Below are 22082 nucleotides of genomic sequence, written 5' to 3'. Positions count from 1 at the left end.
CACACAGAAGCTGGCAGGCAGGCAACTGCTCTTCTATTACAGTGGAAACAAAATTTTGGTTTTAAAAGCACGCTATAGAGACACCAGATATGAGTGGCAACTGTCAAAGTACGCTGGCAGGGTTGTGCAGGGCACACGCTGAAGGAAGGCCTGACAGAGCCGCTTGAAGGACATTGACTGGCTGCTATTAGCTTACACTGGAAACCTTTTTTCTTTGTAAAAGCACGCTAAAGAGACACCAGATATGATTGGCAACTGTCAAAGCACGCTGGCACAGGTCTGCAGAGCACACGCTGAAGTAGGCCTGACACCCAGACGCTTGCAGACAACTAACTGCTCTTCTATTACAGTGAAAAAAAAATATTTATTTTAAATCTAAAGCTTAAGCTATTGTAAAAACAGATATGAGTGGTGGCACTGGGCAAGTGGGCACAGTATCCAATGTGAACCTCACACAGAAGCTGTCAGGCAGGCAACTGCTCTTCTATTACAGTGAAAAAAATTATTTCTTTTAAATCTAAAGCTTAACCTATTGTAAAAACAGATATGAGGGGTGGCACTGACTGTGCAAATGGGCAAGGCATCCAACCTGACACAGAAGCTGGCAGGCAGGCAGGCAACTGCTCTTCTATTACAGTGAAAAAAAAATTATTTCTTTTAAATCTAAAGCTTAACCTATTGTAAAAACAGATATGAGTGGTGGCACTGGGCAAGTGGGCACAGTATCCAATGTGAACCTCACACAGAAGCTGGCAGGCAGGCACCTGCAATTACATTACACAGGAAAAAAAAAAAAAAAGCAGCCTGATGTTCTAGCCCTAAAAAGGGCTTTTTGGGGTGCTGTCCTTACAGCAGAGATCAGATGAGTCCTTCAGGATTGTAGTGGACACTGAATACCCTAGCCTAGCTATCAATTTCCCTATCTAATCAGCAGCAGCTAAACTTTCCCTCCTCTCACTAAGCATGCAGCTTCCGAATGAATCGAAAATGGATGCTGGGAGGGAGGTTGGAGAGTGTGGAAGGGAGGGAGTGCTGCTGATTGGCTGGGATGTGTCTGCTGACCGAGAGGCACAGGGTCAAAGTTTGCCCAATGATGACGAATAAGGGGCGGATCAAACTGCGCATGTGTCCGCCCGCCGCGGCGAACGCGAACACGCTAAGTTCGCCGGGAACTGTTCGCCGGCGGACAGTTCGGTACATCACTATCTATTCGCTATGTGTAGCTTGTTTTTAATTACCCCTGGGCTAAATTTTGATAATGGAGGGTCAAGGAAAGAGGCCTAAGCTTTGAATGCCCATTCTATGCCAGTCACCCGGTGTCCCCTAGGGGCCTGGGGCAGGAGTCTTGCTTTGCAGCAGGTGGCTCTCGTGTCGTGATTGTGGGTGATCCTGGAAGGTACAAGCCTAGTTTAGGGAGTGTGGTAGGGGTATTAGGTCTTGGATCTAGTCGCTGTCAGTTCATGGTGGGGTGCCCGTGACCTGTGTGGGAGATGGTGTGTCTATAGTCTTGGGGCCAAACCATATGGGGCATTGAAAAATGCTATCCTATTGACAACTTGAATGCCGCACATGCGCATTCGGCTCCGCTGACGTCGGCAGAGGGAGCTGACGGCGGGGGAGGATAGGTCGGCGGGGGAGGAGAGCCCGGTGCTGGAATAAGGTAAGCTGCTGAAGGGGTTTTAACCCCTTCAGTGCCACGGGAGGGGGACCCTGTGGGTGGGGGCACCCTCAGGGCACTATAGTGTCAGGAAAACCGCTTTGTTTTCCTGACACTATAGTGATCCTTTAAGTATTCTAATGCCATTGTATGGTTTTAAAAACCAGTGACAGAGTGCTTTAAAAAAAAATAATAAAAAAAATAGCACATGGACTTTTTAGTGTAGGCAGATATTCCCTTGAAATAAATTTGTGTTACATTTTACTAAACAAAACTTCCACAGTCACTGCTACTTTAAAAACATAAAATATAATAACATAATAATAATAATAATAATAATAATAATAATAATAATAAAATGAATAATAATAATAATAATTAAAAAAAAAAAAAAAACATCTCCTTGGATTACCAAACTGTTCACATACATAGTAAGTATATTATTAAATATTCAGTTTTTTGCACACAAAAAAAAGCCATAAAGGCCTTTTAAAAAAATATATATTTATAGAATCTGATAAGACAACCACATCTTTATAGATCTTACTGTCAATAACCATTTCCAGTCTCAATGGTTGACTTCTGAACTGTTGTATAGTCCTGCAGGACTTGCAAACGTATTCATCCCCCCTCCCCCCTTGGCATTTTTTCATGTTTTGTTGCCTTACAACCTGGAATTAACATGGATTGTTAGAGGATTTGCATAATTGAATTTACAGAACATGCCCACAACTTTGAGGATGTTTTTTTTTTATTTTTTTATTGTGAAGCAAACAAATAGTGTGGTGGAAAATCAGTAAAAATAAATTTACTAGGACAAGATTGCCATGTGGCATATGTGTAAATGTTGGTGTATCAATTAGTCAGTTACACGTAGCTAAGATACAATCAACACTGTATTGAGCACGTGCAGGAATGTAGAAACTGAAAACACTTCCCCTCCTCCATTGTTCTGGGTGTGCCATGTGGTCTAACAGGTAAGGGACGTTAGGCTTTGTTCAGCTGATTAGGTAAAGAGTATATGTGGGTAGAGTTAACTATAGGAGGAGCTATATGTCTATATTATGCATTTACACAGTCAGTTCTGGGCTCAGATCTTGTTGTATTTTGGTGACATTAGTCCCTCTGAGCCCGGGTCGGTGAATCGAATAAAGAATCTCTTCCTTCCTGAAGAAACCTGTGTCCACTTCTCTGTGCTTGGCTTCCGTCAGTTTCTCCGGTATCATTTGGTGCATTGGGCTGGGAAGCTCATCGTTCAACGGTAGCTGAGAAGCAGAGGCGTGAGACGGTCTATCTTTGCCCACGTTCTCTACGGCTGCACCCCTGAACTTCTGCGTGGACCTCCCTTCGTCTCGGCGCCACTGGTCTGTTGTCCAGGAGATCATCGGCCTCTACGTAGTAAGTGCTGGGGTGCCCCCGTCGATGAGTGTGAACCCAGGTTCAGGAACGAGGAGGTAAGACGACCACTGTTTTAGACGGTGGACCCACTAGGGGTATTGGATACCGATTGTGCGGTAGGCCCATAAGGGGTTATTTGTGTATGGAATCTGCCCCCTCCAGTGGAGGGAAGGAGCGAAGGCGCACCGCTCAATTAAACGCCCTTTAGTAAGCCCGTTTAATTTTGGTTTGGAGTCAGGCGGGGTTCTGGTGTAAATAGCCCTAGCTGGACACCAGTGTCTTGTCTAGACTAGCGTTCTAGGGTATATATTACGTTCGCTAGGTCGGAGGGACCGGGAGACTAAGCGGCGTCTGTGTAAATTCGGTCCGCTAGATCTCAACCTATCTTGGCTAAGTGGGAAGGCGTGTAAATTTGGAACCCACTAGATTTTTCATAGAGTATATAGACTAAGAGGGTTCTGTGTAAATTCCGCCCTCTAGTTCGCTATATGTGGTGCTTGGGCAGCGTGGCTAACCAAAACGGATGTAAATTGTTTTAGGTAGTCCATCAAGGTACTGGCCAATAGATTAGTTGGGAATTGTAAATGTGTTAAAGATTGTTGTAGTAGAGTGTATATCTTGCTAGATAGCGTGAGCTCTGCCATCTAGCGAGAGTGTGAATAGTGTGTAACTGCATTATAGCGTACGGTACCATAACCATGTATAATAACTACTGATATTGTAAATAACTACTAATAACTGTTGTCTATGTTGTATGTTTAACACCATAACCACTACTAATTGAACTGTGACTTTAAATTGTACTCTAACCAATGCTAACAGTACTATAACTACTGTTTGTAAAGACGATGTTACTGGGGTGTGTTATAGACGGGTAATTCAGTTATAGGGAATTATAGCGTGGGTGACTGTATAGTTTCACCAAAGGGCACAGTATTAGTTACTTAGTGACTGGTATAACAGCTGTGTGTGTACGGGAATTCCCTGTATGTTTTGTTGTATGAGTTTGACCTAGTAACTGTGCCACATGGTGCTGTTGCCAGGGAAACGAGTGTGACTGTTGGAGGTGTGTTTGTTGTGTTTCTTTGAATTAGAATATCAAAGATTGTTGATCCCTTAGAATGTATGCTAAATAACTTTAAAAAGGGATATAATGTGTGTGATTTTGGGGTTAAATTGGCTCCAAATCACCTTATGTAGCAGAGAATGGCCTCTGTGGTAATCTGTCTTGATTTAAATCTAGTGCGGCTGTATCTATTATGCTTGAATTCTATGACCAGTTTCCATATTTTGACTGTTTAAAACAGTTTGTGTTACTAGATGGTTATCAAAACTGGTTTGTCCATCCCCAATGGAATCTGACCCATCTGACCATCCCTCAACTAAATTTTTTAGCAAGAACTGGTGCAGCTGGTATGTCCACCTGTGCTCTAATTGTCTCTGGCTCTCAGATGCCTGTCCCCTCCTATTTCTGTGCCTACCTACCCCCCCCCCCCCCCCCAACTGGTTCTTTGTATTCAGTTTTATTATTAGCAGTCAAAATTGTGAGGATAATTTTTAATAACAGTAACTGAATCAGATTATTCTCAGCAATTACACAATACCATAACCACTAACAATACCATAATCACTGACAACACCATAACCACTGAAAACACCATAACCACTGACAATACCATAATCACTGAAAACACCATAACCACTGAAAACACCATAACCACTGACAATACCATAATCACTGAAAACACCATAACCACTGAAAACACCATAACCACTGACATAACACTATAATTACTGAGCCTTGTGTGCCTTTAGTAACAGTAAATTCGTTTTGAAATACAACTGGATGAAATGGTCAATGGTATAGGACGCTGGAATACACTGTTACCATTTTTGGTTACTGGTCAGGCTCCTCCTAGCCCTGTCCGAAACATTTTGTTAACCAAGTTACTGACCAGTAAAATTAATTTATCCATTTCCACCTACCTCACCACTCCCCGACCGGAACATATGACTAAACAACCCTATCTAAGTCCCACCCTAACCTGACAAATGACCGGTGCCCTCCAACTTTGACATTTACAAATGCCACTGCAGCTTACCCCTGTTCCCCCACACATTGATATTAATGGTCAATTACAGTTGGCAGACCCTGTATTTGTTTATGTCCCGTTCACCATGACTGATCTGTTTAATTGGAAGACCCATAATTCCTTTATGAAAGCCGACGAGTCACCTAGTGCTTTCTATGAGAGATTGCTGGAGTCATATAGATTATATACTCCTTTTAATCCAGAGGCCCCTGAGAACTCTCGAATGAACAACTCAGCATTTGTCAGCCAGACCCAAGGTGATATCAAAAGAAAATTGCTAAAGTTAAAGGGATTTGTAGGAATGTCCATATCACAGTTAATGGAAATTGCAAGTCAGGTGTATATGAACAGGGAGATTGAAACAAAGCAGGAGGAAGAAAATGAGGATGAAGGCAGATATGCTAGCTGTAGCGATCATAAGTGTAGAGAGACAGGGAAGGGAGGTGAATAGAGGAGTTGAGAATAGGCTGAGTAAGGGAGGAAGTAGGAATCACTGTGCGTATTGTAGAGAGGAAGGATATTGGAAAAGTGACTGCCCACAAGGGGAATATAAAGCAAGTTATAGATAAGACAAGAGAGAAGGTTACGAGATGGTTACAGAGGTGGCTATAGAGAACGTCTTGGAGGGAATGACAGTAGTAACAGAGGAGGTGTTCAGGGAAGTAGATACTATTCCCCTACCCAGAGATTAAGGGATAGAGAAGATAGAGATTTTGTCGGTCTGGCTGACACTGTCATGGAAGACTATTGATACCGACTGGGCTCCATCCCCCTTTAGCCGAGTGCAGCCTATGGTCGATGTATCAATAGAGGGAAAGAGGAGCTCTTTCATGATTGACACTGGTGCTGAGTACTCTGTGGTAACTAACCTAGTTGCTCCTCCTTCAGGAAGACTATAATTATGATAGGAGCTACTGGGAAAAGCGCTGCTAGACCAATTCTCAGGAGTCATACTTGTATTCTAGGAGGCCATTTTGTTAAGCACCAGTTCCTATATATGCTGGAGTGTCCAGTTCAGCTTCTAGGACGAGATCTATTATCAAAGCTTCAAGCCCAGATAACTTTTAAACCCAACGGATCAACGTCTCTGAAGTTTAATAGATCACCAGGCATAATATCAGTATCGGTGCAAAGGGAAGAAGAATGGCACTTCTACTCTATAAGAACAAATACAGACCCTAAGAGTGATGAATCCTTATTTGACATTTCAAGAATATGGACAGAGAATAATCCTCCAGGACTTGCTCGCAATATTCCACCAATACACATTGAATTAAAGCTTGGAGCGTATCCTGTTAGCCTTAGTTAGTGCCATATATTATAGAGGGCTAAGGAAAATATACAAATCTATGTGGATAAGTGTGTAAAGTATGACATCCTAAAATTCTGTACCTCCCCTTGGAACACTCCATTATTACCTGTTCAGAAGCCGGGATCAGATGAGTATCATCCTGTACAAGATAGATTACCTGTGAATATTTATCCACCTGTTCATTCTTACCATCCAGGGGATCAAGTGTGGATAAAAGAATGGAACATTGTTCCATTAGGTTCCAAGTGGAGAGGTCCCTATGTTGTTCTTTTATCTACCCCAACAGTTGTAAAGATTGTAGAAGTGACTCCGTGGATTCATCACTCTAGGGTAAAAAAAACAGCGTCAGATTCCTGACAAGCTACCATAGATCCAGAGAATCCTTGCAAGATCCGGTTGAAGCGTGTGACCCAGTTGGATTAAAAGTGTTTTTTGTGAAGAGAATATTGTTAAAAGGGAACATCAACAAAGATCTAAAAGTAGGTGTTTTGACGGCCACAATAAAGCCTGACCTCCTACCAACGTTAAGCCAGAGGAAAAACCTCTGTGAAGAAAAGTGAGGATTAGGAAGAACTCCATTCCCTGCAGCCCTCACTCCCTGGAAGCTGAGGTGCCATCGTACGGACGAAGACTGAGGATGAAGACGTCGAAAGAAGTGTTTTTGATATGTATTTTTGTGTCTTTTTATATTCAGGAAGGTAGAGGTACCGACACTCCTAGCTGTGAGGTTTGCATTAAGACTACTATAACAGGTAATCATATTTCCCAGACCCTAATTTGGCATTCACAATATGAGTGTAAGGGATATGTGTCTAGGTGTAGATACTTGACTGTAAATTATAGTGTATGCCATCTAAGAGCAGGAGAACCTAGGTGTTTTAGTCCAGAGTATCAACCCCATACAATTTGGTTGACCCTCCGGAATGGAGACTCACAGGGGACCCTAATAAATAAAACAGTATTAGAAACCGTACATTCTTCGGGTGTTCTGCTATTTGATGCATGTAAGGCGATATCAAGTGGTAGAAAACCGTGGAATGTATGCGGGGATCTTAAGTGGGAGAGAACGTATGGGTCCAACGATAAGTATATTTGTCCCAGTAGTAAAAATAAGTACGTAAGTCCAAAATGCCCAGATAGGGATTATAATTATTGCCCATATTGGTCTTGTGTGGGGTGGGCAACTTGGGGACAGACAGTAGATAAGGATGTGATTGTTACTAAGTTGCCTACCAAGCCATATTGTAAGTCTAGGGAGTGTAACCCAGTCCATATACTTATCAATGACCCAGAACAATTCATAGATAGGTTTGGGAACTTATTTGGGTTCCAGATATATGGAACAGGTTTGGATCCTGGGACAATATTATTTATATGAATAGAGACCGATACTGTGGCAACCCAGACTCATCAGGTTTTTCATTCCTTCTATGAGGAGATGAGTGTGGAAAATAAGATCCTCCATAATGCTAAGAACTTGCTTATTGATTTAGCCGAGAGTATTGCTGGTAGTCTTAATGTAACCAACTGCTATGTGTGTGGAGGTACTAACATGGGAGACCAATGGCCATGGGAAGCAAAGGAGGTAATGTATTCCGGTTCTGAGACAGTTGAACAGTTAATATCTTCTCAAGCCGATTATCAAATGAGTGTTAGAGGTAAATCTGAGTGGCGATTAAAGACCTCCATCATAGGTTATGTTTGCATAGCAAGAAAAGGAATAATGTTTAACACATCTGTAGGAGAACTAACTTGTCTAGGGCAAAAAGCTTATGATGATACTACAAAGAATACAACCTGGTGGTCGGCTTCAAATGTCTCAGAATCACCTAACCCGTTTGCAAGTTATACCAATTTAAAGGATGTGTGGTTTGACCTATCTGCTACATCTAGTTGGAAAGCCCCAGCAAATTTGTACTGGATCTGTGGTAAGAAAGCCTATTCGGAGTTACCACATGTGACGAAACCAATCTCGCCACATTGTATTGGAGGAGCCTGGTTGCCCGCCGGCTGCTTTTGGATTATGGACCGGCAGCTAAAGGGTTAATTTTACTGTGCAGAAGGATTTATTTCTCCCTTTCTGCACAGCAGTTCGGTAGATTTCATCTACCGAACAAACAGCCGTTCACCAACCTCCCCAGAGCCGTGGGAAGCCGGCCGGCGTTGTTAATTGGCCACCCAGAAGCTGGAGTGTGCTGCCAATTTACCTCCCTGAAGCTGCGGTTAATTGCCTGTTAACTGTGTGGCCGCTGTTACACTTAGCGGCCGCTAGGTGGCGCTGTTCTGGAGCTCCCCGGGCAGCCAACACTTTTCTGCCCGGCTTTCATGCACCAAAATCGGACACTTTTACGTGCAGGCACCGCTGAACCTCCAGCCCCTGGTTCTAATTCGTATGGATTTGGTGAATGCAGGGAATTCGGTATTTTATGTTTTATGTGAACTGTAGTAACCCAGATAGCCTGCCATGGAGCCTGTTCGTATAATTAAAGACTTTGGCTCCATGGCAATTAAAATGTATTTGTGTGGTCTGGGTGCCATTCACCTAATAATGTGCACCCAGACCTGGGCTATCTGGGGATATGTTACATGTCTGTGTTTTGTGTATAAAATGTGTCTGTATGTATTTTAAAGTGATAGTCTGTTTCTGTGTCACCATGTGCATAATGGAGTCTGGCCTTTGTCTTAGGAGATAATTGAATTACTTCATTAATTATCTCCAGGGCAGGGAGGAGGAAACCAGGATGCATTGTGGGAAAGTATTGTGGCTGTGTGTACGAAAATGATACATGTCTGTCTGCTGTTTCAGTCTTCCATCTGGTCCCCTAGGGGAGTGTCCACCAGGTGGGAGACCTGCATAAATACAGGGGCAGGTAGCCCTGAATAAACAGACCACTGCTTGACCTTCAACACGGAGCCTTGTCTCGTTCTTGGGGGGATTCACTGTATGCTGTTGGAGATTTGACTGCTAGGAGTGTAAGCTGATGTCTGCTTTTCCTATTCATCTGCTAGCAGCTATTCGTGAGGTTCCAGCTGGAGTGCTACCTTATTCATCTATATCCAGTTCGTGAGTTTTGATGTTCTGCAGTAGCTGTGCCTGTTTGGAAAAGGGGATTATCGCCTAAACCGATTTATTCCCTTTTATGCTGAAACGGTCCGTTACACCACAGGACTGGGAAGGGGCATGTGTATTAGGTATGCTCAAACCATCCTTCTTCTTGTTGCCAATTGAAACAGGAGAGACCTTGGGAGTTAAAGTTTATGATGTGAATCATAAAAAGAAGCTAGCATCCTTGAATGTAGGTAGCTGGGAAGATAATGAGTGGCACTGGCTACCTTAGCGCGCTTCATTGCCAATAGGAGGGATGTAATATGTGAGGGAACTGGTTAACAGCCAAACTGTATGCCCATGAAGTGTTATTGTATTCTAATACAGGGATTCAAGCCTCATTCTACCATTAGGCAATTATGGATTCCTCTGTAAAGCACATGGCCTTCTTACCAGGTAAACCAGTTGGGCTGTTGATAAAGTCCTCCATTCACTTCCAGTGCAAATAGAAGGAGGTGTATGTGGAAAGTTCAATCTCAGCAACTGTTGTCTGCACATAGATGAAGGGCAGGCAGTGGCTGATCTCACAAGCCACATGGCTAAACTGACACATGTACCGACTTAAGCCTGGAACGGGTACAATTCTAGTAGTTGGTTTGAAAGTAGGTACGAGCAGCTTGGAGGGATCAAGACATTGGTAGGAGGAGTCATATTGATTATAGTGTGTCTCTTTCTACCATGTTTGGTTCCATTGGTAATTAGGTCCATACAGAGTGTCATAGAGAGCACGACAGAAAGGAAAACAGCTGCGCATGTAATGGCTGTTTGCAAGTATGAACCCTTAGCCCAGAGAGAATATATTCAGAATGAGGAGTGCTGAAGGAATTTGTAATGATGCTAAGATGCTTACGAGGTCTGTTCTGATTCATGGCAACCTGAGGTGTAAGCAAACTATGGTTAAGTGATGCAATTGGAATTGTGAAATATCAGAAGCATCAAAGGGGGGAATGTGGTGGAATCTCAGTAAAAATAAATTTACTAGGACAAGATTGCCATGTGGCATATGTGTAAATGTTGGTGTATCAATTAGTCAGTTACACGTAGCTAAGATACAATCAACACTGTATTGAGCACGTGCAGGAATGTAGAAACTGAAAACACTTCCCCTCCTCCATTGTTCTGGGTGAGCCATGTAGTCTAACAGGTAAGGGAAGTTAGGCTTTGTTCACCTGATTAGGTAAAGAGTATATGTGGGTAGAGTTAACTATAGGAGGAGCTATATGTCTATATTATGCATTTACACAGTCAGTTCTGGGCTCAGATCTTGTTGTATTTTGGTGACATTAGTCCCTCTGAGCCCCGGTCGGTGAATCGAATAAAGAATCTCTTCCTTCCTGAAGAAACCTGTGTCCACTTCTCTGTGCTTGGCTTCCCTCAATTTCTCCGGAATCAATAGAACAAAATTACATAAAGATTAAATGTGCATAACTATTCACCCCGAAAGTCAATACTTTGTAGAGCCACCTTTTGCGGCAATTACAGCTCCAAGTCACTTTGGAAAGTCTAAGGCTCTGTGAGCTTGCCACATCTTACCACTGGGATTTTTGCCCATTCCTCCTTGCAAAACTGCTCCAGCTCCTTCAAGTTGGATGGTTTGCAATTGTGAAGAGCAATCTTTAAGTCTGACCACAGATTTTCTATTGGATTAAGGTCTGGGCTTTGACTAGGCCATTCCAACACATTTACATGTTTCCCCTAAAACCAATCAAGTGTTGCTTTAGCAGTGTGTTTGGGGTCATTGTCCTGCTGGAAGGCGAACCTCCGTCCTAGCCTGAAATCACGCATAGAGTGGTACAGGTTTTGCTCAAGAATATCCCTGTATTTAGCACCATCCATCTTTCCCTCAATTCTGACCAGTTTCCCAGTCACAGCTGCTGAAAAACATCCCCGCACCATGTTTCACTGTGGGGATGGTGTTTTTTGGGTGATGTGATGTGTTGGGTTTGTGCCAGACATAGCGTTTTCTTTGATGGATGAAAAGTTTAATTTTAGTCTCATCAGACCAGAGCACCTTCCTCCATACATTTTGGGAGTCTCCCACGTGCCTTTTCGCAAACTCAAAATGTGCCATTTTGTTTTTTGCTGAAAGTAATGGCTTTCTTCTGGACACTCTGCCATAAAGCCCAACTCTATGGAGTGTACGGCTTATTGTCGTCCTATGTACAGATACTCCAGTCTCTGCTGTGGAACTCTGCAGCTCCTCCAGGGTTACCTTAGGTCTCTGTGCTGCATCTCTGATTAATGCCCTTCTTGCCCGATCCGTGAGTTTTGGTGGGCGGACGTCTCTTGGCAGGTTTGCTGTTGTGCCATATTCTTTCCATTTGGTTATGATAGATTTGATGGTGCTTCTGGGGATCATCAAAGATTTGGATATTTTTTTATAACCTAACCCTGACTTGTACTTCTCAACAACATTGTCCCTTACTTGTTTGGAGAGTTCCTTGGTAGTGATGTCGCGAACATGAAATTTTCCGTTCGCGAACGGCGAACGCGAACTTCCGCAAATGTTCGCGAACGGGCGAACCCGGCGAACCGCCATAGACTTCAATAGGCAGGTGAATTTTAAAACCCACAGGGACTCTTTCTGGCCACAATAGTGATGGAAAAGTTGTTTCAAGGGGATTAACACCTGGACTGTGGCATGCCGGAGCGGGATCCATGGCAAAACTCCCATGGAAAATTACATAGTTGATGCAGAGTCTGGTTTTAATCCATAAAGGGCATAAATCACGTAACATTCCTAAATTCTTTGGAATGACGTGCTTTAAAACATCAGGTATGATGTTGTATCGATCAGGTAGTGTAAGGGTTACGGCCGCTTCACAGTGACAGACCAAACTCCCCGTTTAACGCACCGCAAACAACCGCAAACAGTCCATTTGCACAACCGCAAACTCCCCATTTGCACAAGGTTGGATACCAAGCTAGCCATGTCCCGTTCCTTGTCCTCACTGATGTCATTGAAGGTCTCTTCCTCCACCCAGCCACGTACAACACCAAGGGTCCCCGAAAGGTGACAACAAGCCCCCTGTATTTTTTTATTTTAATTGTACACTACTGTTACACCAGATATGAGTTGCACTGGTGTGACACTGTGCCCTGGCAGGCCCTGAAACGCACACGTTTGAAGGAAACAGACTGCTATTATTTCACAGTCAAATTTCTAGTTTTTTTTTAATGTACACTACTGTTACACCAGATATGAGTTGCACTGGTGTGACACTGTGCCCTGGCACACGAGTGAAGGAAACTGACTGCTATTATATTACAGTCAAAAAAGTTTTTTTTTTTTTAAATGCAAGCTATTGTGACACCAGATATGAGTGGTGGCACTGGGACCACCTTAAAAATATTGGATATCGCAAAAAATCATGATCACTATATACTTTCTCTACAAACCTCTAAAACAAACCAAACTACTCATCCATCCGCTATACCACCTTAACCCACCTAGAACTAGTGCCCAGTTAAAATACTTGACTCTTACTTACCCGCACATTTCACCACTACTCTCACTGAATCCCTCTGACTTCAGCTAAATTAATCTTCTACATCAGAACACTACTCCTAAGATTGGGTTGTATCCATGTCTCGGGTCTTTCATTTAGAATAGGGGCAGCTTCGGTCTCCTTCAACACTGACACTCCAGTGCATATTATTAAAAGATTGGGCAGATGGAAATCCTCAGTCTACAACCGATAAATTCCTCATCCCGAGAAAGAAATGAGGAAAGCTTTTAAAAGTTTGGCTTTGTAAATTTGATGCAATAAGTGTGTTTTTCTTTAATACCTTTTCACCCTCTTTGCATGAACTCGATTTACATATATTACTAATATGTTTCTGAACATATATATTATATTATTCACTCACTCACTCTCTGGGCCGGCCTAAGACATCATGCTGCCTAGGTCCAATGATAAATGACTATGGGGGATAATGTATAATAAACACAGGTTACTGGCTATGGGAGGGATAATGTATAATAAACCCAGGTTACTGGCTATGGGAGGATAATGTATAATAAACACAGGTTACTGGCTATGGGAGGGATAATGAATAATTAACACAGGTTACTGGCTATGGGAGGGATAATGTATAATAAACACAGGTTACTGGCTATGGGGGGATAATGTATAATAAACACAGGTTACTGGATATGGGAGGGATAATGTATAATAAACACAGGTTACTGGCTATGGGAGGGATAATGTATAATAAACACAGGTTACTGGCTATGGGGGGTAATGTATAATAAACACAGGTTACTGGCTATGGGGGATAATGTATAATAAACACAGGTTACTGGCTATGGGAGGGATAATGCATAATAAACACAGGTTACTGGCTATGGGGGGTAATGTATAATAAACACAGGTTACTGGCTATGGGGGATAATGTATAATAAACACAGGTTACTGGCTATGGGAGGGATAATGTATAATAAACACAGGTTACTGGCTATGGGGGGATAATGTATAATAAACACACAAAAAAAATGCAGCTTCAGAATTAATCTAAATTGTATGCTGTCTAGGAGGTGGGAGGGTCTGGGAGGGAGGGTCTGCTGCTGATTGGCTGGAATGTGTCTGCTGACTGAGATACAGGGTCAAAGTTTACTCAATGATGACGAATAGGGGGTGCACCGAACATCGCATATGTTCGCCATCCATGGCGAACGCGAACATGCGATGTTCGCCAGGAACTATTCGCCAGCGAACCATTCGGGACATCACTATTCCTTGGTCTTTGTGGCAGTGTTTGGTTAGTGGTGCCTCTTGCCTAGGTATTGCAGCCTCTGGGATCTTTTCAAAAAAGTTGTGTATGGGTAATGACAGATCATGTGACACTTAGATTGCACTAATTATGTGACTTCTGAAGGTAATTGGTTGCACTATTTTTATTTCTAAAAAATAGATTTATGTATATATTTTTCTCATTTCACTTCACCAACTTAGACTATTGTGTTCTGATTCATCACATACAATTCAGGTTAATAAAACATTGAACTTAGTAATGAAACATAGTATACATGTAAACATTACAAGGCATACATATAATAAAGCAATACAGGTAGGGATACAGATAAAGAAAAAAGAAGCTACAAGTGGGAGGGGGATATATTAACCAAACGACAGGAGGCTTTATATTTTGCAATTTCAAACCTGAGATAAAAGGGGCAAAGCAGGGTTAGAAGAAGGTCGGAAATAGAATGTCCGGAACGTAGATTCTCATGTCCAATCATCGCACACAGAATTTCCGGAAGTGAGGCGTCCGCCACCAGGGCCGAGAATGCCGCCCCTCCACGTACAGAGTGTGCCCCAAAAGTTGGATCTATCTCTGCCAGAGACAATAGCCAAAGAATTCATCTGGCCAAGGTCGTGACAAAAAACTGTGCCATAAGACCGAACGTATGAACCAAGAAGTTGGCGAGAGGAAGAAGACCAGAGTGGCGCAGTCGCCTCCACATAAGAGCTAAGGGACGAAACCACACAGAGTTAACGATTTTAAGGAAAGAAGGGATAAAAAAAACAAAGAAGAATTTGACTTGGTACGACGTGAGACCTGAAAGGTGACCCCTTCCGAGCAGGACATGAAAGCATATGATTCAAAAGCCCGAACATCTGAAACCTGTCTAAAGGAGACCCAACAGAGAAAAATCATAAATTTGGCCGAAAGTTGCCGTATGGCTAGCCTATTGTTAGGGGGCCTGTCGCGTAAAAATTAGAGAACAATCAAACATACTTAGGTCCTGGAGGGTGACGTAGGCGCAAGCCGTGCAGAAGACGTCAAACAAGAGAGTCCTGACCCTTGTATGGGAACAGGAGCCACTGAAATGGCCGACCGTACCATGTTAATTGAGTGATAAGACTTGCCCAATGTGAAAAAAGAAGAAAGGAAGTTAAGTATCGCGGGAAAAGGGGGCAGTAAAGGGATCAAAGTCCCATCCCACACAATCTGACTAAGATTTCCAGGCAGAGAGGTAGCATTTCCTTGTTCCCGGTGCCCAGGAGTCCCATAAAAGGTCTTTAGCATCCTGTGATAGCTCTCTGATGTGCCAGGAACCCCAGAAAGCGTCCATGCCACCAGAGTGAGGCGGCCTCCATGAGGAGTGGATGCAGATGTCCCATCAGATTCCTGAGTATCATCGGGTCATAAGGCAAGAGGAGGGGTTCCTCAGTCAACAATTCCACAAGTTCTGGGAACCAAGGTTGGCTCTGCCATAGGGGAGTCAGGATCGTCAGGATCATCAGTGTCACCTGCTGGAGGCAGACCCGGTGGAGAACCCTCTCAATTATTGGCCAAGTCTGTAAGAAGGCATCCACCACAATGCTTTCTGGGTCTGGTAACCAGCTGAAGAAGTTTTGAGTATGGCGGTTGTTGAGAGAATAAGTCAAGGGAGAATGGGCCCCTCTGGTCATTCACTGCGTTCAGTGATGTAAATATCCATGGGTCCGTTTGCCAGTCGATGCAGTCCCTCGAGTGGTGTGAAAACCAATCTGCCGTGAGTTTTGATTCTCCTGACAAGTGTTCCGCTATCAGGGCTATGTTGCGGGGCAGATAGTAATTGAAGATCTCCTTTCATGAGTTCCACTAGCGTTTGTGAGCATGTGCCCCCGAGGCGATTGATATATCGCACTGCCGACACATTGTCCATCCAAAGAAGGATGCAGCAGTTGGACTTCCCTTTCAAGAGGGTGTGGAGCATGAATGAGCCCGCGAGAAGTTCTAGGCAGTTAATGCGCATGAAAAGTTCCTCGGACGTCCCGTTGAGACTTCACCATCCATAGCCCCCTACCCTATCTGACTGGCATCTGACTCTAACACAAAGATTATTGGCTTCTGAAAATGGTTTCATCATTCCAGGCTTACATGCAATTCAGACACCATTGAGTTCTGTCCGTACCTAGTCTGACATTGGGACCAGTTGGTCGTACGTCGGGTTCTGGGGTAGGAAGCGTGACTTGAGTCATTGTATGGCTCGGTAGTGTAGGGAGCCTAGAAATATCATCTGGATGGAGGAGGAAAGGAGCCCTACTGTCCTTGTCACCACGGATTTCAGCATTTTTGTGAAGCACCAAAGGGCTGAGCTGAGCCAGAACAGAAGGCAGGTGAATTGACAATCAGTCTTGTGCCAGAGGAAGCTAAGATAGGGATGCCTTAACTCACGAATAGGGATTGTCAGGTAAGTATCTTTCAAGTCTAGGCAGGTGAACCAGTCGTTATCCCAAAGCAAGTCTCGAAGGAGGTGAATGCCCTCCATCCTGAAGTGTTTGTAAACAACGTGGGCTTTTAATTGTCATAGATTGATGACTGGACGGAAGTCTCAATTCTTTTTCTTGTATTGCGCCTTTTGAGCGCAGGCCGCTCAGCTCCGAGTCAATCAGTTGCGCGTCCGCGTTTGCTACTTGGAGCGGGTGAGGAGACCAAAGTTAGAACGGTGAATCCACTAACTCTATTTCGTAGCCCCAAACGGTTTAAAGAAACCAGGCATCCGTGGAAAGTCTGTCCAATTCTGAAAAAAATAAAAGGCCGCCTGTGATTTGGACAGTTATTATAGGTAATGTAAAGTGCGGACGTACCGGAGGTGAACCTTGTTCGGGAGCATCCTCTGCCACATCATCCACAGTCTGAGCCCCTGGAGTAGAGGAACCTCTGGCGGCTTCCTGCCTCCAGATAGAATGGCTGTGTCCAATTTGTACTGGGGCCTGATGGCCAGAACCGGCTGGCGGCATGGCTCCTTTGCTGACCAGCCCTGCCAATAACACATCTGCCTTGAGATCCTCGAAAGACTCCCTGCATAGAGGACTGTGCCTTGTTAAGCGAGGTAAAGAAATTCACCCGCTTATTGAGCTCCTTTAGGAGTAAGGTGTTATGAAATTAAAAGCTTCTAGAAAGTGGGACTTGAGTTCTGTCTGGAAAGTGCTGTAGTAGCAGCTGGAAAACCTGTTGGGGCCCGGGCTCTTATTTGGTGGTGTGGTGCATATGGCTAGGATGAGTTAATCTTCCGTTATGGGTTCATCTAATATTTGTGTTGCAGATGTCGGTATAGTCAAGTGTCAAAGTTCGATCACAGTCTACTTTATCCTTGTATGTGTGCAAATTCGATTACAAATTGTATTACAAATTGTATAGAGATTCGGAGAATGTTCAGAAGGAATCTGCGATCTGTTCTGTGGTGTGTACTAGCGTTTCCTGTTGTCCTAATCTTTGGGATGTATGTTATTTATTGTTTCTGTTCGAGTGTGTTGGCTAGAAGTCTTCCAAAACAGTTTCCCTGCGGGAAGAATCTGTTTGGTCCACAGAAGATTTTGTTTAGCTTTGTAATTCAGTAGAATTTTTAGGTCTGAGTGCAGGGATATTAGTTTATTGCAGTCCTCTATTGATTGGGATTTTTTGTGCTTAGTCTCTACTTCCCGTATCTTGTTTAGAAGATCAGTGCATATTTTCTCCCTATCTTTTTTGATGATGGAACCCCACTTGATTAGCTCCTCACTCAATACAGCTTTGTGCACTTACGTCTATGTCTGGAGTATTGTTTTTAGTGAAATATTGTTGGAACCTTTGAGAAATGTGGTGTCTAGTCTTGTCATGATGTAGCAGGTTGGGGTTAAGTCTCCATTGGGTTCGTCTATGGGGTAGGGAGGGGACCTTAATCATGATAGAAATGGGTGTGTGGTCCGACCAGGTGATGGACCCTATGTCTGCTGTTTGGAGGAGGCTTAGGGACTGATGGTAGGTGAAAAGAATGTCTATACATGTGTAGGTGTTTGGTTTTGATTATAATGTGAAATCTCTTGTAGTTGGATGGAGAATGTGCCAGCAATCCACCAATTGGTGATGAGCTAGAAGTGTACGTATTTGTGTCCACTCCAGTGAGAGGTGTGAGGAGTTCAGGGCCAAACTATCTCTCCCTGCATCCAATGATATATTGATGTCTCCCCTAGTATTAGTTCTATGCTTACTCGGTTCAGGATTTTACGGATAGAAGCACATTGGTTTCTGTTCGGTGAGTAGAGATTAACCAGAGAGTGACCTGTGTGGAGCCACTTAGACCTGTCATTACGATAAATCTATCCAAATCATCAGTGTAGCAGTTATTGCATGTAAATGAAATGTGTGCTCCTATTAAGATTGCTACTCCTCTGGCTTTGCCCACCACGTAGTTATTGTAGTAGATCATTGGGAACTTTTTGTGGTAGAGTTTGGGGGAGGTTTTGCCTCTAAGATTGGTCTCCTGTAGAAATACTACATCGTCCCCAGACTTGGACATTTCCCTCATGACCATGGAGCACTTTTCTGGTGTATTTAACCGCCTGAAATGTTTAGACAATATTTTAAGTGTTACCTCCATTTGAAAGTGGGCATAAGGCAGGGAATTGCATAGTGGCATGGAGTTGGTACAGTAAAGTATAATTCGGAAATGTTCAGCAGAATAAAAAACTAACATAAAAATTGAACCAAACATAATATAACTTGGAAAAACACTTTAACAGACAAGATAATGGTGGTTATCATGAAGTCAGTGCAACACCAACTTTGTAGTTTGGAATTTGTGGGCTCATGCTAGGGTTAGAAGAGTACAGAAAGTTTGGTATAGGTCCTCACTATTTCTTAAACAATGGATAGGGGCTGCAGATTATCACACAAGATTTCCCCAACCTTGTGAAGATCTAGGAGAATAATCTACGCCTATGGTTTAGTACAACCTCATGTACAACCTCATGTAAATAAAAGTATATACATACATATATGTATCAGAATCTTGTTTGTATATCTTAAATAAAAACAGAGACTGAGATAACAAACAATCTAAGAGTAGTATATAGATTAAAGTTGGAATAATATATTTTTTTATTGACAGCTCACTCACACTTTCAAGAGTTATATAGATCTCTGCTGTTGAAGGCGTGGACGGTGTATTCCCTGTCTATGGATGTAAACATAGCAGTGGTGATGGTGCAATCAGCAGTGATGGTGTTTTCCTTTAGTAGAGTGTGATATGAAAAGACAGACAAGAACATTCAGTAGTGTAATATGTTTAGTACTATATGTATCTTGAAAAAAGTAAAATATATCTTACTCACATTTTTCAGAGCACGGACCTGCTCTAATATGATGGAGCTTTAGTGGTATGATGCCCACTTGGGATATGCAGGTCCTGAATTGCAGTAAAATTCAGGAAACCAAAGAAGGAGTATAAAGTAAATACCAAATAAATAATAAAATTTACAGGAATAAACTTTATTTAACAAATAAAAAGGTACATATAAAATATATATTTGAAAATCCAAAAAGGGTAAAGGCTAGGTGCTAGTGTTAGCACTAAGGTAGTGGTTATTGGTGCACTCATCGCGGTGTGCAGGCTCGACCTCCATCGAGGTAGGTAAGGGTGTAGACTGCAGTGAGGGATCCAAGTCCAAGTATCGATGCATGGGTCCCAGGCCGCATCCGGCGGACCCCCTATAGGGGTGTGCGCTGTGTGTATCTAATCAGTCTAAAGCATTAGCCCACCACCGAGATTACCAACGGGGGAACAAACCAGCACAGGATATAGACCGGCCCAGTGGAAGTGCCTTAGCATGCTATCGAAGACATATAAATAGAGCATGGGAGATAGTAATAGTCAGCATTGGGTTGTTCGCAATCCGTGAGCACAGGCCAGCGGGATTCAATTTCCCCAAATCAATTGGGTCCGTTTAACAGTATTAAAATATAACGTTACAGGTACAACCTACAGGGTCTCAAACAAATAATATAGAAACATATTACGATTGTTAACACTTCCCTTGCATGCTTATGGTGTGTGCTTGTGTCTAGTGAGCCTTAACATGTAAATCTACGTGTAAAATATGTCCTTGCAATAAAAATCTTCCCCAGCAGATTGGACCTTAGCATACAGCCTGATACTGGTTTCTAAGAGTCCCGGTGTTGTCTGTGACAGTCTGCGCAATGTGAGGCTTTTTCATCGGCTTGGCGTTTTGACACCTGGATCTTTGCGGCATTGCTGCCATTTGTGGTGGTTCCATGGGTATATACCAGTCCTGAATGTCCATGTGTGGGAGGTTTAATTTAAGTAGGAATTAAGGGACATCGTCCACTGTGTTGAGTGTTACATTAGGTTAATTGAAGCTGGCTGTCACCGAGAATGGGTAGCCCCAACGATATTTAATGTTTCTAACTTGGAGCACAGCTGTGATGGGACGGAGGGCCCTCCGTCCTTGGAGAGTGGTCCTGGACAGGTCTTGAAAATCTGGATTTGGCTGTTTTCTGTCCGAAGGATGGGAGCTGTAAGTAATTTCTTCATAATTTCCTCTTTTAGTTGGAAGTAATGCACTCGACAGATTATATTCCTAGGTGAATCTTTTTCCAGCCCTCTAGGCTTAAGTGCGTGATGGGCTCTGTCCATTTCTATCGGAGACTCCGGTGAGCGTTGTAGGATATTATTAAAGACCTTAAAGACAACCCATAGGGTTTGAAAGAGATCTTCTTGTGGCTCAGAGGATTCTGGGAGGCCTCTTATGCGGAGGTTGTTTCTCCAGCCTCTGTTATCCAAATCTTCTAAGTGCCTCATAGTCCCGGTGATTCTCACCCTAGATGAATCTTTTGCCAGCCCTCTAGGCTCAAGTGCGTGATGGGCTCTGTCCATTTCTATCGGAGACTCCAGTGAGCATTGTAGGATGTTATTAAAGACCTTAAAGACAACCCGTAGGGTTTGAAAGAGATCTTCTTGTGGCTCAGAGGTTTCTGAGAGGCCTCTTATGCGTAGGTTGTTTCTCCAGCCTCTGTTATCCAAATCTTCTAAGTGCCTCATAATCCCGGTGATTCTCTTGTCTGTAACGAGTTGTCTTTGCTCACTATTATGGTCTCTTGTAGATGGTCTCTCTCTGTAATGAAAATATACCCCAACTCGCAGGATTCAACTCGACAAAAGACAACACAGAGGAGAGATACGTCTACCGGACCTTAGAATGGCCGGACTTGACGTATATGAGAGGAGACAGAGTCAGGAACGATCCGAGGTCAAGGGCACAGAGAGACAGCGTAAACAAGGACTAGCCGGGGTCTGGTACACAGTAAACAGCAAGCCGGCAAACAGAACAGATAAGGATAAAGAGATAACGGAGTCAGAAACAAAGCCAAGGTCAATATGAAGGAACACAACTGAACACAACAAGCGCTAAAGGGAACTGCAACAGAAACCACGATAGGGCAAGGACTAAGGGAAAAAGGTGAGTATAAGTACCTTCAAAATTAATGTGATTGGCTCCTGTCATATCCACACCCCCAAAAGGTAAGTGTATGGGGAGTGTGGCATGACAGGGGCCAATGGGAGCCTTTTTCCAATTTAGGCTCCCACTGTTTCTTTAAGAGCGCGCCCGAGACCCGCGGCGTGCTCTTAGATTCAGGCGGATCACGTGACCGCTTCTCTCGGTCACTGCCCGCCTTCTTGTTGCAGCCGTCGGATGAGCCGCACGTGGCTCGTGCAGCAGCAGGACCGTGTGCGGCTCAAAGAGA

The sequence above is a fragment of the Pelobates fuscus genome, chromosome 4, assembly GCF_036172605.1.
Source record: "Pelobates fuscus isolate aPelFus1 chromosome 4, aPelFus1.pri, whole genome shotgun sequence".
NCBI classification, from domain to species: Eukaryota; Metazoa; Chordata; class Amphibia; order Anura; family Pelobatidae; genus Pelobates; species Pelobates fuscus.
Note: the sequence above shows the minus strand (reverse complement) of the source record.